General features: G+C 40.3%; 1 protein-coding gene and 1 long non-coding RNA gene across 3 annotated transcripts in view; one reads left to right on the top strand and one right to left on the bottom strand.

The window, feature by feature from the left end:
• Positions 1–14,817, bottom strand: part of TMEM33 (transmembrane protein 33) — a 221,824-nt gene that overhangs the window by 39,944 nt on the left and 167,063 nt on the right. The gene's annotated exons all lie outside the window — the stretch shown is intronic.
• LOC134175972 (uncharacterized) lies at positions 3,335–5,348 on the top strand. Its single transcript, XR_009969217.1, has 2 exons — positions 3,335–3,437; positions 3,761–5,348. It is a non-coding gene; the product is annotated as an uncharacterized LOC134175972 (long non-coding RNA).

The following is a 14,817-nucleotide window of genomic DNA, read 5'->3' as shown; positions in this document are numbered from 1 at the left end:
CTTTCTTTTGCTCGGAGAAACATAAAACAAGCCCAGCCCCTAGGGACGGTGAACACTGTGGCAGTCATCCATTTTGAAGGCCCCAGTAGGATGGTGTTGCTGATGGAAAGCCGCTGCAGCAGGCAGGGCATAAAACAGTCCCTGATTCTGATCTGCAAGGAGTGACAAGCGTCCTACTGTGGACGTGGTTAGATTTGTGTAAAACTTCCTCAGATTAAGCCTACCCCTTTAGCCTCCTCCCCCCCCCTTTTTTTTTTTTCCGTCAGGACTAAAATAACTTGTTTGAAGTAAACTAAAACTAGTGCTATGTAATGGCTAGATGGAAAAGCTCTTATTTTATAAAGACTATATGCAAACATATACCACTAGGCATAATAGTCTATGATTAAGAGACTTATTCAAATCCCATGGAGGTAAGCAATTCACTGATGAAAATGTGCAAGATGGTACTTCAAGTATATGTATATGGGAACAGACATTCTTTGCGCCCAAATGTTCTGTAAAATCAGTGATAGGAAAGAGTCCTGTGTAAAAATGGTTCCTCTTAAGGAGTGATGTTCTAAACCTGATCTGTGTCTTTCCCCTTAACAATCAAACATGGTCTGACTGCAAGGATAAGACCATTTTGAGACCCAGCAGCCAGCGTTCCTGGGATGGATAAAAGCATCCTCTACAATATCTTGTATTTTTCAGTATAACAAGGTGCTAGAAGCAATCTTTTCCCCTTTTATACTACTGCAAAGTGCACCATGAAAGAGGTGGTTTGAATTATTTGTAGAGAGATAGAATTCAGTAAAGCAGTAACAACAGGTTGTAGAGGAAAAAAGATGACTATTCATTTTTTCACTTCATCCCTTATCACTTCGGCTTTCATCATTCACCTTTGGGACCAACACCTCAATCCCAAATCAGATAAAACTCTCACTGCAGCCAGCAAAGCTAAAATCTTGTTCACCTTATGAAATCCCGCTGACTTCCAAGGAACTATTTACACTCACAGAGTGAGTGAATTTAAGGGAGACCAACATAGCAACCCTTACTGATGTGAATTGCACCCTCCTCATCAGCTGCCTTGGGGTAGGAACACTCACACTAATGGTTAGTAGCAAAGGTAAAATAAACCCCACTTAAACAGAATAACTCCACTAACTTTGTACCATGCAACATTTCCCGAATGCTGTGAAGTTAAGAAAGAACAACTTTATTAAGAAATGAGTATGAAGGGTGACTCATGATTATTGTTGTTTTGCACAAGCAGTAGTGCTTTGGGGAAAAAAAAGGACAAAAGAAATCAATGAGTTAAAATTATTAATACAGTGTAATTTGTCTCTGAAAAGTGAACAAAGACATTTGGGACAATGGAAAGAAAAACTGCCGGTTGTCTCTTCTTAGACAAGAACTCTATTACATATATCAATCTGTTTTTATCTCTGAATTATCTAGATTATATTATTAACGTTAACATTGCAGCATATTCTATCCTACTCTACATCCAAGGATCTCAAAGCAATTTACAAATATTAATGAATGAGCAGGGCATGAAAAAACACTGTTATTTTGTATTTACTTACTGGCCTCTTCCTAGAGATCTTAATGCATACAGATTTTTGCAGTTTGGCAACAATGTCAGGGTGAATATTATTTACCTAGCTTTTACATGAAAAAAAAAGATGTGCCGTGTGTACATGTGTACTTTGACTTGGAAACTGGGGCTCTCTAGTATTAAACAAAGATCAGAATCCAAATCTAATGACTGCTAGTCTGATTTCTTTCCAGCAAATCCCAGTCTTCTCTCCATCACTGCTACTACAAACCTGTCTCCTTCCTTGTGGCTAAGAAGACCAGCATTTGTTGGCTCCAAACAGAAGGAGCATCCAGTTGTCCCACCCTGTTCTGTAACAACTCTAGTTTCTGGGGTCTCCATAAAAAATGCTGCAGAGGCACTAACACCAAGGAATGGGTCAGCCAGGAAAGTTTATGAGCAATGCTACCCTCCCAACAATGCTAACTTGCAGTCCTGCATGGAATCCATGGTTAGGTTAACTACGTCAACTCACACAAGGTGTTTTTGTCTTGAGCACTTTCTTTTCTCTCCCAAATATGCAAGGTGGAACAGAAGAGGTTAAGAGAGCCCAGAAAGTTGGTGGCAATAACCAGCCAGTGGGGTTTCTGACAGTACAAAATCCATGTGAGCAGAGCTGCCAGAGTCACTGAGAACTCTGAAGGCCTGGAGCCTCCCAGCTCACATTTCTTTTTGAGGTTGATGGAAAATATATAGTTTTATCTAAAACTCCAAAGTCCAGCTTCTTCCTGGTACAGTAATTTTATGGGAACTTTTCATAAATTTCCTCCTTCAACAAGGATTTGACGTGAACAGAAGCACAGTAGGCTTCTTTGATATTTTCATTCAAAAGATATTCTCTTTCTCATCGGTAATAATAAAACTCCACAATGATATTAGGTCTTTTTCAGCTTATGTCAACAGAGACTCCTTTATACAACGGAGTTATCTGTGTGTGTGTGTAGCCAACATATTCTTCTGATGAAGTGCAGGGTCAAGTTACAAACTGCATTTAGCCTGTACTTGCCTGTTTAACAAGTACCACTTGCCTGTAAACTGGTGTTAGTTTAGAAAACTCAGACAAAAACTTCTAATTTCCTCCAAACATAGAATTTCCTCCATCAGAATCCAGCAGGCCATATGCCTGCATGGATAAATCCTGTGAGAGACATGTTTAATAACCAAAATTTTAGGATTTGAGGTAGAAATGGCTTCCCCTGTGAAAGTCGCCCATGTGCCTAGCTTTTCCTATATGAAGTCAAACGCATGATTCTCTTTTTTTTTAGTGGAGACTTATGCTAATGAGCTTTACAGAATGTGACCTTTATTCTAGAGTTTGCAGTTAGACCTCTTTTTCTGATTAATGTATCTTAAAGGTCTTGCCTTGGTGGATTCTCTGTCTCTCACAAACTGAATTCAAAATGATTTTTAAATAAGCCATGACAAACTTTAGCAGAAAAAATCTCTTACCCATTTCATAAGATTGCAAGCAATGTGTCACATGCTGTTTCACTGTCATTTTTTTTTTAGACTGTCATCTGGCTTCCCATATTAGGGAACACAATTGGGCAAATGCATGCACGCACACTAATATACAACTCAAAGAGCAGGACTGCATAAGAGTGAATTGCATTTACTCAAAAAGTCAGACAAAAAATCTCGTAGAGGTTTCCTGAATATTTCCCCTGGTAAATATGTGGAACATTTACATAAGTGCTTTAGGGGGTTGGGTTTGGTTTTTAATAGGAAAATACTGGCCTTCACAGGTGAAGTGTTCACCAAAAACTAAAGAATATAAAACCTTTACAATATTACAGATATTCAAAACAAAGAAGACAGGAACTTCTGCCAACATTTTCTAGGCTTGACACTGAAAGTGAGTTCTCTATACCATTCATGTGTTGATTGCACACTTGTGCATCTAAAGAGAAAGCGGCTTGTAATCAGAGATGCTGAGCTGTCACTGTTAGGTTTCTTACTATGGTCTTATTTGTGGAGGAAATGTTTAATATTTGATTAGAATTCCCAATTTTATTTAGTGTATTTTCTTTGTGAATAGAGGCTTTCTTCTCATCCAGCACTGCCATACACAGGCATTTGAAAGTGCCTCAGCCCTTTAGATAGCTCCAACAAGAGAAGCACAGCCAGTGAAACGAGCAACAAAGATTAGCAGCGCTGTGTCCCCGTTGGCTTTTGCAGAGTCTCCTCCAGTCAGTGATCAGTTATTATAACAGCACAACAAAGTGCAGAAGCTGCCTGCAGCTCCATTCAGCAGCTGGTTGCCCAGGCAGGCAGGCCAGCAGCCAGAAGCCAGCAGGCAAGATTTAACAGCCACGCTTCAAAATGCTGGTAACAGCTATCAATGGATCCATAACTCTCAGCTCTCCAGATATGGGGTCATCTTTCAATACTACCCCACTGTCATATACAACATTTGTCTTGTCCTGCATTCAACTAATTGTGTCAATCTATGGGGTGACTCTATAATACACATATACAATAGCACAATGAGAGCAATAAACTCCGACCCAGACTCTTTATTTATTTAAGTGCTATTACAAAGTTTCCTGCAGCAAAGAGAAGCTGGGAGGCTACAACCTATTCCAGCCATGAACAGCTATCCCAATGAAAGAAAGAAAGAATGTGGTGACTTAAATAAGTTACATGTTTATGCGTTTTTTTTTTCTATCCTGACACCACTACCAAATGGTATGGAGGGGGATGGGGAGCACACTTCACTAATATTTCAAAATGTGTAATACAAAAAGAAGCAGAAATCCCAATAAACAAAACTTGTGATTCCCAAGTAATTATTTTTTTCATTCTGATTTTTTTTTTTCTAAGGGAATATTCACAATTTATATTTATTATGAGTAAAATGCAAATACAAGACATATAGCTCGAAGCTTTCTCAGTTTAATTATTTTGTGGCTCTGGTTTTTGAAGTCATAATATCGTTATGTATCTTTAACATAAATAACTTCCATAGTAGCAAAATGACTCCTTCTTAGTTCAAAATTCTGTTCAGAGGTTTACCATGAAGTACTAGATATTGCTGTTCTCAGCATCACTGCGTTAGTTGCGCAAATGGCCACATTTGGCTAATGTTCATAAGCCTCATCATCAATCAGGGTTCATTCTTGCTTTTCTATCATCCCAACACACCCCCAGTTCTCGTTTTTACAAGTACTCACACCTCTCGAGTCCAGCCATAATTAGACATTTCAAGGGTCTCCTGCAGTGAATGCATTTCCTCCACTACCTGAACCAACCAGGAACATTTGGGGCTCTTTGCTGGAATCAGGGTGGCCCCCCAATCTCTGCAAGTTTCTGCAGGTCATTAAGAACTATCTGCTGACTATAAAATTCTTGCAGATACTACCATACCTTATTCTCATGTGTTTATTACAGTGTCTGATGGTTCTGCTAGCAGTGATGGAGCCCTTTCTGCTCAGGCTCTGTCCCAAGGCAGACATGGATAACTATCCTGAGATCATTGAACAGTCTGTATTTTACATTCTGTCCCAAATAATGTCCACCCTCCAAACAGTCCAGCCATATCTGGTTTCCACTGAGAGAGTGCAAACTGAAAAGTGAGATGGGGAAAAGTCTTCTCATACAGGCAGATGACTTGATGAGCCAGCAAGGTAAAGGTATGTAGCAGGAAGCTTGATACATGACAAAACACATAAAATAGTCCAGAATGGAAAGTTGTCTGATCAGCACACATTTGACTGATGTCATGAAAAATATCTTTTGAGGAGTTCTTAAAAAAAACCAACAATAACCATGACTAGAAAGAATCCTTTCAGTCTGATGAAAAGAGAAGTTCCCCTAATTATTTTCTGGAGAAGTAATGAAAAAAACCCAAAGGCTGGAATGGGCAAAAATTATAAATGCACATCTACAATACTGCATCACCACAACAATCAGCAGTACTGAAGGAAGAAGAATGTTAAGATATGCCCTTCTCCATACCCTGTAGATAACAAGAATTGGAAAGGGATTGCTCCATACTAGACATTCCTAGTCTGTCTTAGCCATCAGGCAGTGCCCCACACCTCTCTTGAAGACTGCAGCTCCAAATACCTGAAGTAGAAATACCTACAGACACTTGCGCCCATGCTGGAGCACCTTCTGCATGAGCATTGGGCAGGCTTCTGACAAAAGAAGGAGGGACCCTCAGAGGAAGATGCTGGCCAGCTCAGCAAAGTAGGCTCTGAGTGAGTGTTTGTGGGCATATGTTATTTACTAAACTGAGCTCTGCTTGCTTTGCTGCGGTGTTGTGAAAGTTTTCAAACTTAATTCTATTTCAAGAAAATAGCAGGGTCCTAAATGCTCTTGTCTGTAAAGGTTTGACTGTTGGAGATCTAATCACAGTGTGAACCTTTCCTCGGTGTTTCATAACCTGACTGAATAACGAAAGAGAATGTATGTGAATGTCATGAACAAACCAGTTCTGTCCTCTATTCTCCTACAGTTCTTAGTCTATGAAAGTTGGAACAAGCTTCCTGTGAGAAGTTCACAGGACACAAATAGTGACGAGATGAGAGCTACAGTGGTTGAATAGACAAGAAATAAGTTAGAGGATATCTATGTAAAGAGAGACAAAAGGCACTCAAAAACTTTAATATGATCAAACTTTCATATGGAGACCTGAGAGTATTTGCAGTGGAACATTTCTAAAGCAAACCCAAATGTTTTAAAGTAAATCCTCCAAACTCTCTTCTTCTTTGGGCAGATCTGTTCAAAGTGGCTGATGCTGGATTTTTAGGTTTTTAACACTGATGTTGATCAAAACCCCCAAAATGGTCTCAATGGTGTATTGGCCTGGTTCCCTATGGAAACTCCTATTTTCAGGAATGATAACATCCATGACTCTAATCTCCAGTATGATATAAACTAAGAGGACAATTTCACACAAGAATTGTCATTTGTGAAATCTTTCTTCCAATGAATATTTATAATGTTAAACAACCATAAAGTTGTGATATCAATAGCCTAGTAACAGGGTTAAGAAACTAAAAAATGTAAGTATTGAGTGACATTTTAGCTCATATCCCTACCTGAGGAAAATTTGCCCTAGAGGAAAGGAGTGAGGATTTCAGAATGTATCCCATCACTGCCCCTTCCATTTTCTTGCATGTCAGTGCTTACTCCAATTCTCAGCACAGGGAAGAGGTGGAAGGTGTGATAGATGTGAGCATGGCAGTGATGGAGACAGCATGTTTGTTACAGAATGTAATTTAAAGTACATGATAACTGCAGATCTCACACGGGGCCAGACCATACACGAATTACACGTGCACAGACAGAAGTTCTAATTGTAATAGCTACAAAGAGCAGGCTCTGAGTCACCGGGAAGTGAGCTGGTTTCTGTAGATGACTCCTTTCAGAAAGTAAATGCATCTCCTAAAAGACAATCTTCAGGAAACAACTTGATAGATAGACAGACAGACAGACAGACAGACAGACAGATAGATCGATAGATAGATAGATAGATAGATAGATAGATAGATAGATAGATAGATAGATAGATAGATAGATAGATAGATAGATACACACACACGGCAGCTCTCTGCACAAATGCAGTTGCTTGAAACAGGCAGGATTTTCAGCAATGCTGTAGTATTTGTATATCTACACAGTCACTATCTATTCCATATACACAAACATCCGCCTACCCAGAAAATAATTGTGGATAATTCAATGTTCAGATTCGATAATGGATGCTCAAATAAATATGAGAATTCCAAGCAAATTTGTGCAAATGAAAAAAGATTTCCTCTGACATAATGGCATGGTGCAAGGCTGTCTGTAATGAGCTGTAATTTGTCTGGAAGAGCATTTTAAAGGGGTTGATCCATCCATTGGAAGACCAGCAACTGCTCTGAGACTAGAAGCAATGAGCCAGCCTGCCTCGTCTCAGAGGAAATTACACCACAAGCAGGCCAAATTTCTGACAACTTCCATAAATTATTTCAGATTTTCATATTTCAAATTTCATCTGCATTCATCATGTGAGTTTGACTGGGGAAAAATGTCTAGGAGGAGATCTGCTAGCATTCAGTGCAGCAGTCCCAGGAGCCTGCCCTGGGACTAGATAATTGAATTTAGTTTTGATTAGATTATTCTTGCTGCAGTCTACTGCCAATCTGAAGTATTGTGCCTTCTCTTCTACTTAACCTTCCTGCCCCATGCCTGCTCCAGCCTGCATGCAGCTCTCTGTATTGCAGAATATATTTGAACAATCAAACTTAGGAGTTATTATTTTGCTTTCCATTGTCCATCCTTATAAAAGCACACATCTTTCACTGGGTTCCCTCTTCCCTGAAATCAGATTACTTCTTTTTTTAAAGTTTGTAATATTGTTTACCATTTTCAGTGGAAAGTGCCCTGTAATTTAGGTGGAAAATCTAAAATCATTACTGCATCTCTGGATGATGCAACATACCATAAATAAGGATCATTTCTAAAACAGCTATAATCATCACCGGGCAACACACAGAAGAATAAGAACAGGTAAATAATGAATTCATCCCTCTATTTAACTAAAAATCTATTGTTAGCCAAAGTTATTAATCAAATCTTTAGTTAGTGGTCAGTAAGAAAAAAAACAACCCTCCTCCCCACTCCCCCCCCCTCCAACTAGTCTTTCTCCACAGTCTTTCTCTGAAAGGAATCCATTAGAAATGCAGAATATGAACTTTTAGCAAAACAGATCAACTCCATAAAGTCCCCCACCCATATGAAAGAAATGTGGCAGAACAACAAAATGCCTTCATGTGAAATCCATCTAAATGTATATAATGCTATTACCAGCAATAATAATATGCAATAAATACTTCTTAATGTATACGCATTATTTTTCCCCACTTACAAAATGTGACTGAATTTATACATGTTTCAGGAACAAAATATGTGTAACTCTCCAAGTTGTAGTCTGGATTATTAGAAACTCAGATAAGGTAAACAAAGCTAATGCTGTTCTTTAAGTAATATCTATCACTTCCCTGTTATTGAGTTATTTCTTTTAACAGTATAGGGGTTTTTGATGCTATGTGTCTGAACTGAAGACTTTAGATTCTTTATTGTTCTCCATTTTGATGAAAAAAATTGAATTGGTGGCTGTTATATTGAGTTTTGTTCCGTAAATATACTGAAATCATATTTTTGTTAGAAACTATCAATAAATCCAGTATAAGAAAAGTAATAAGATACAAATATGAGCAGGACCTTTGCAAAGGAAATTTACAAAGAGAGTGTGCCTATAAAATATATTAGGGAATGTGCTTTCTCCCTTGTGTTTGAAGAAAATACAGAAGGAATTACAGGGAGCTGTGTTATTTTTAATACAGATACAATACATGAAATCAGATGACTAACTGCTGGGGATAATGCTCAAGAAAATGATCAAGCATGAACTGATAATTTGTAGGTTGTCTTAAAAGCCTCTCACTTATCTGATTGAAAGTTTGTTTCTCATTAACACAATTAAACAACACAAGGCATCTTGCTTCAAAAAATGACTGTATGTGTACGCATGCAGCTGTACACACCCTCAACCTGTATGCATGGAGTGATATATGTAAATAGATATGTGCACATACATGCAGTTATTTTGTGCGCATATATACTCACACATGCACAGGTGGGTCTGTATTTTTTGTGTGATTTCTGTTAATCTGAGAAAGGAATCACCAACAACAAGATCTGGGTTAAATAATTGCTGATGAGAGGAAGGAAAAATTAGACACAGCAAATGAAGCGTGGAATCTCCCATGAGGTGCAGTTAAAGGTAGAAAAGAAAATAGTTGTGTACTTTCTGCCTATGAGTCCCACCTCACAGACCTAATATGCTGCATTTTCATAGTAGTAGCTCTGCTAGAAATAAGGATTTGGGTATGCAAGAAAGGGCCTACAGACTCTAGTGTACAGCTGCAATGGGTACAAGAAACCCAGAAATGCTCCCCAAAAATGTATGCATTTCTTGCCATTTACTGAGCAATCTCCAGGGTGGTACAGGGGTGGAATTCTTCTGACATCATCAGGTTTTGTCTAGATTTTATTAAAAACCAATTTACATTCAGCAATGGGAGCTGTCTTAAAGACCTATTGTTTTCCCTTGTTTCAAGCAGCATCAATGGCTCATTCCTGCTATTACTGAACTTAACAACCTCGGGCTCCAGCATTGTATGGCTGGTTCAGGGCTGTGAAGAATGTGCGAGGCGGCTTTCAGAGATCTGCACCTGATGTGGAGACCACATGAGGCAGCATCAGGACTCACTTATTTCAGACACCCCATGACAAGGTCTTCATGCAACTGTTGCCGTGTTACTGTTATTTATGTTTTTCTTACACACACTGTACACATGAGCCTTATGCCATGGACAGTGTTCCTTGCTTTGCAGTGGATAAAAAAGTCTCTGTTTTCCTTGAAACAAATATTCAGAAGTAATGTTAACTTCATAATTTTAAGTATGTGACAAATAGTGTATCTGAAGTATAATTTGTACTTCATTTGAAATGCTGATGAGAATATATATTCTGATTTAGAACTGCACCAAATTAAACCATTTCTGTAATGCAAAAGAATATTATAGTAAGTATATTTAACTAAGAAGAGTAGACATGACTATGTTAAGTTATTTATAACATATATGTATTAAAATTAACAGAAACTGCTTATGGTTTACAGCATGTGTACAATTTCAATCACTATTAATTGTTACAGGCTTGATTCATGCCCAGCTGCTGATAAGGGACATTCTCGCCTCCCCTCTCTGCTGCCCCTCTCTTCCCTTCCCCCTCTGCCCTTTTTTCCCAGCATCCAGATCCAGGTCAGCCTCCAGCTGCTTTGCATTTTTCATGTGATAACAGAAATAGAACTGTAAAGGTCGTCTTTCCAAAGCAGAAGCTCTGATTTTGCCTATTTTTGTTTGTTTGTTTTTTGGAACATTTTATCATCTTGACTCAAGTTTCCTGCAATTTCTTACCTAATGGTAAATAAAAAGAAAAAAAAATAAGGAGGAAAGGAAAAGATGTATAACACTTATGGACAAATTACAGGTAGAGCTGATCACAACCTGGGTTTGACTTATTGGGCCATGAAGAGCAGTGACCTAAGAAATGATTTAAAGAAATTTGCCTGTTCCCAATACCAAGTGACCTTAGAAAGAGAGATGGGCTGTGCCAGGGCAGGACTTTCTGTGGCGGCTCCCAAACATAAACGCACGAGAAAGAACCAGGCACCCCAAGAGAGAAAAGGCAAAGTAGAAGAACTCAGTATAGGTGTTTTTAACAGCTTTTGTGGGAATTGCTTGTAATTGGAACAGGCATTTTTACCAGAAGGAACCAAATCTATTCCAGCACAGACCTACACCATAACACCTGTATTTCAGAAAAGTCTAGGTAGAAAAGTTTGACCAAAAGTACACTTTCCAAAGATACAAGAAAACAGCTCACAGAAGCTTTTAACTACTGTTATTGTTGAAACAAAATCTGGAGGCCTTGTCCCTTATGATATGCAATGAATAACTAAATTAATCAATGGAATATGGATGTATTTAAATAAAATCAGGACTCCAAGAATGACACATATGACACTTGGGTAACAAAGATGACTTTCTGTGGTAAAATCCAGAAGGAAGAAACATTGCTTGCAATTTCAAAAATTAGGGTCATCTTTTAAACCTAGAGGGAGTTTTTTTCAAAATATGGAGAAAAAGATGTGGGGATTCTATTTGGAGACCATTTGCTGTCTAAGCACTGCTTTTCAGAGAGAGTTACCAACACTCTCACATCAGACCATGCACTGCCAATCACTCAGCTGCTCTCTACGTAACAGACAATGTCTCTTGAGAAGGGCAAAGGATTTCTGAGGAACTAGACATGGATAAATGCTTCTTTTCCTCCAGGACTGAATACAGAGAATATGCAAAAAGGGTAGAAAGAAGCTTTTTTTGGCCAGCTTATGTTTTCCCCACACTGGGCTGATTTGTCTCAGAGTTTAGAAAAGGACCCCCAACCAGCTGGTGCCTGAGGCATGGGGCACCAGAGGGTGACCAGCTGATGCCCAGGACATGGCTTCGCTGTCCCCTGGAGCTCTGTAACTGCTTTAGCTTTCCTGGTGCCAGAGCAGCTTGGAGATGAGTGAGCCGTAAACCACTTCCTAAATTTCCTGCTATTTCTCCTCCCATCAGGTCTTGTCCCAACAGTTAGCTCAGCTTTAACCATTTTGAAGCTTGTGAGTCATCCCCAATTTGTGGCTATATAGTTAGCATTACAGTGCTTCATTGCTCTGTGCAGCTGACGCCCCTCTTTCTCTAAAAGGGTCCCAAATCACAGTGAAATCAAAGTAATGTCAAAATCTGTACCTACCCCTTAGAAGCATTTCTGTTGCATGCAATTTTGAAACAGTTAAATCTGGACTGAACCCAACTTTTGCACATTTCTAGAACCAAACTCAAGGAAAAATCTTATGGAAAGTTTTGAATTGTTTAGTTGCCTTTTAAAAAAAAAAAAAAAAGTAGATTTCTGGGTTTTCTCAGTGACTGGAAGCAAAACAGACCTAACACCATGGGAAGGCTCATGTCTTAGTATCTGTTACCTTACTGGAAACTGAGATAAGGGCATCTCGCAAGAGAAAAAAAAAAAAGAAAAAATCTTTACTAATTAGATTGCCAGTTAAATTTTGCACACTGAAGAGCATCTGATTTTCCAGACATAAATCCAGACTTTGAAGATCTGGATCTCCCTTCCTCTCCATAATGTCAGCACACGCTTCCGGATGAGAACATTTAGTACCACTCTAAGGTAGTGGTCTTCCTCCTTGGTCTCCTTAGCATAAACACTGAAATAGTAGTGGGGCAGCTGTGTCCTCTTCCCAGCACAGAATATTAACTCTTCCAACACACAGGATCCTAAATTGCCTCTCAGTGCCTTAGCCCCAGCCATATGGCGTATCCCCAATACTAATGGTGCTTATTGAACCTGGCAGGTTCGACTACAAAGGCCTCAAAGTATTTCCACAGGCCAGTGGCTGACAGCAAAGGCAATATGTGTATAGATGACAGCTGCACACCTGGATTTAGGAGCAGGGGTGCAGGCTCCAGTTATGTCCCAATGGCATGCAAAGGCAGTTCAGCCTAGGCATAGTCAGGAGAAACCATTCTGCCACCAGCCAGAAAGACTTTCCTTCATGTTAAGTTGTATCACTGTGTGCTGTTCTCGTATTTCAGACCTTGGACATCCACTTTTCTAAATCCATGCCTAAAAGAATATGCACAAAGGCTCCAAAGCCTCACCTGGGGGGTCTCTGTATAATCTGGAGGACTGATAAAATTAAACATTTGCTACTACCTAAAATTGCAATGCTTCTGCAAAAGCCACAGATAAACTGTTCTCAGCAGTTCTAAGTATATTGTATAGTTTGGATACACATGAATGACGTGCAGGAGAGAAAAGATGCTCCTGCGGGGTGGGGGCTGAGGGAGGTTGTCAGGAGCAACATTATGTGTTTCACCTGTAAGCAGCTATTCAATGCTGCTGGGCCAATATCAGCTGGCCAATACCTGGCACAGGACTAGGCTAGATGTGGCTCCGGGCACTGTTATGCCTGTAGCACTAGCCTGCTTGTTGCATAAATTGCACTGAGTGGTTCAGAATGGATCTTGTGCTTCCTAGTTCAAGGGACTGTCTCCATGTACGGCCAGCTTTCATTCATCTCCTACTATAGGAAATGAAGATATTTTGCTGTGGAAAAGAAAGTATGAAATGAACCAGTGAAGTTGTTAGCAAACTGCTTTTCCTCAGAAGGAAGAGCCCGTGGTACAGCTGTTGGAACAAAGTGATCTTTTAGGTCCCTTCCAACCTAAACCATTCTGATTCTGTAAATCTAGGTGTCACAATCAGTGTTTTGATGGCTCTTTACTGCCCAGGAAGAAATTATGCTGAAGGGCTGAACAAAAAGGAGCGTGACCAGCAGGTCAAGGGAAGTGCTCCTGCCCCTCTGCTCTTGTGAGATGTCACTTGGAGTACTGTGTGTAGTTCTGGTGTCCTCAACGTAAAAAGGACGTGGAACTGTTGGAACAAGTCCAGAGGAGGGCCCCGAGGATGATCAGGGGACTGGAGCACCTCCCGTATGAAGACAGGCTGAAGAAGTTGGGGCTGTTCAGCCTGGAGAAGAGAAGGCTGCATGGAGACCTCATAGCAGCCTTCCAGTGTCTGAAGGCGGCCTATAGGGATGCTGGGGAGGGACTCTTCATTAGGGACTGCAGTGATAGGACAAGGGGTAACGGGTTAAAACTTAAACAGGGGAAGTTTAGATTGGATATAAGGAGGAAATTCTTTACTGTAAGGGTGGTGAGGCACTGGAATGGGTTGCCCAGGGAAGTTGTGAATGCTCCATTCCTGACAGTGCTCAATGCCAGGTTGGACAGAGCCTTGGATAACATGGTTTAGTGTGAGGCGTCCCTGCCCATGGCAGGGGGGTTGGAACTAGATGACCTTAAGGTTCTTTCCAACCCAAACTATTTTATGATACTATGATTCTAAATCATTTTGTTAAGGCCACCTTTTTTCAACGAATCCCTCTAGAACACCCTTACCTTTCAGTGCGTATTTAAGTCCTTGTAGCTGATGTGTACCTCTGACAGCTACAGTGTTGCCTGCCTGGGGGAAGGCATTTGGTTTCTCTGCCCAGGCGGGCCTGCCATGCATCTGGGGGGCTATGGCCACATCTCACAATATGCTTGATTCCTGTTAGACAGTTAAATTAGATCTCTGATGCAGGACACAGATGTTTAAATGATCTATCATCAGGCCACGAAGTACAAAAACCAGTTGGACTCATTTGACATGGATAATAAAGGCGATAATGCCACATAATCTAGGCAGTTCTCTCTCTTTGTTTTAACACACAGCAGCAGAACCAGGGCTGACTCAAGCCTTCCCAGTAAGCACAACCAAAATTCAATTTTTCAGTCTCAGCAGAGCAGCTCCTTGGCACCAGCTGTCTTGGATGACTCAGAGCACCAAGGCTGAGTGTATTCCCATGGCCTCACTCTCCTCACATCCCTCCCTGCTCTCCACGTGCCTTTGATCCTACCCTGCTCCCACCTTGCCCCCATTCCTGAACATCAGCATCCACCCAGAGCTGGTGGCAGGGGCATGGCAGTGCATGGGAGACAAGAAACAAGGCCACCTCCCAGTCCCGTCTCTAATGTCCTCACCTGGCTGAGTAGCCTGATTGTGCA

Source organism: Pezoporus occidentalis, unplaced genomic scaffold (genome assembly GCF_034315485.1).
Source record: "Pezoporus occidentalis ecotype Australia unplaced genomic scaffold, CSIRO_AGI_Poc_V1 ctg71, whole genome shotgun sequence".
NCBI lineage: Eukaryota > Metazoa > Chordata > Aves > Psittaciformes > Psittacidae > Pezoporus > Pezoporus occidentalis.
Note: the sequence above shows the minus strand (reverse complement) of the source record. Positions and strands in the feature narration are given on the sequence as shown.